The sequence below is a fragment of the Myotis brandtii genome, unplaced genomic scaffold (assembly GCF_000412655.1).
Source record: "Myotis brandtii unplaced genomic scaffold, ASM41265v1 scaffold74, whole genome shotgun sequence".
NCBI classification, from domain to species: Eukaryota; Metazoa; Chordata; class Mammalia; order Chiroptera; family Vespertilionidae; genus Myotis; species Myotis brandtii.
In genome coordinates this window covers 788,440-789,521 of record NW_005370944.1, presented here as the reverse complement: position 1 = coordinate 789,521, position 1,082 = coordinate 788,440, and positions in this window count along the sequence as shown.

Below are 1,082 nucleotides of genomic sequence, written 5' to 3'. Positions count from 1 at the left end.
CCGCAGGCCGTGCCCCGCCGCGCTCCTCAGTCGCCATGGCCTCGCCAAGTCCCGCCTAAAGACTAAGGAACGAAGGGAGGTGCTCTCTTTGAACAAGATGGCGGCGAGCAGGCGCGGATTGTAGCCGCAGAGCTTCCGGCCCCGCCCACGGAGGGCGTGGCCATCCGGTCCGCTCTTCCGGGGCGGGGTAATTTCGGTCGCTCCTTTCCGTCGCATTTCGGTACTTGTAGTAGGTCTGAATTTGGGATTGTCGTGGCTGGTTCTGTCTCTAGTAACAATCAAATGTTGATGTTTATGGAGAGTTGGGGTGTGCCCCTGCGCGCACGTGGTCTCCGCATGTGTCGCGGATCATATTGCCACAGCCGGACCCCTCAAGGACCGGCGGAGAGCGCCTGGGTTGAATGGAAAAGAACTGTATGAGAAAGGTATTAGCGCTTTTCTCCATAAAAGGAAACAGTTCGGAGAGAGATTCAAGGACCTTGCGGAGGTCATAACTAGAGGCAGTGCCTGGGCTGATTTAATGCCAAAATCACGTTACTTCCAACACCAGGGGTTGTCTGAGACCTTGGACGAGGCCAGACCCTCTTTAGGCCTCAGTTTCTACATTTGAAAATGGAACCAACCTCACTAACCCTACAGCAGCGACAAACAAGGGTAAAATAGGCTGTAAACAGAAGGGTGCACTGAGTCTGTGTGTGGTAGGTAAGGCATGGAGCTGTCATGGTGTTAAGGGTCAGCCCTCTGAGTGGGAGGGAGAAGGATATCCCGTTCTGGGCTGTAAGAAAGATTTCAAAGGAGTGACAGACATCAGTGTTGAAGCAAAGCAAGCACATTTATTAAGGAAGCAAGGCAAGCAACTCTATTAAAGACTAGAGGCCTGGTGCACGAAAATTGTGCATAGGTAGGGTCCCTAGGCCTGGCCACCGATCAGGGCCAATGGGAGCCTTCTTCCTCCTGGCTGCTGGCTGGGGCCTTCTTTCCTCCCGCATCACCCCCTGGTGATCAGCACACCTCATAGTGAGCTGTCGAACTCTAGGTGGGTTGAACTCCAGAGGAGACAATTTGCATATTAGCCTTTTATT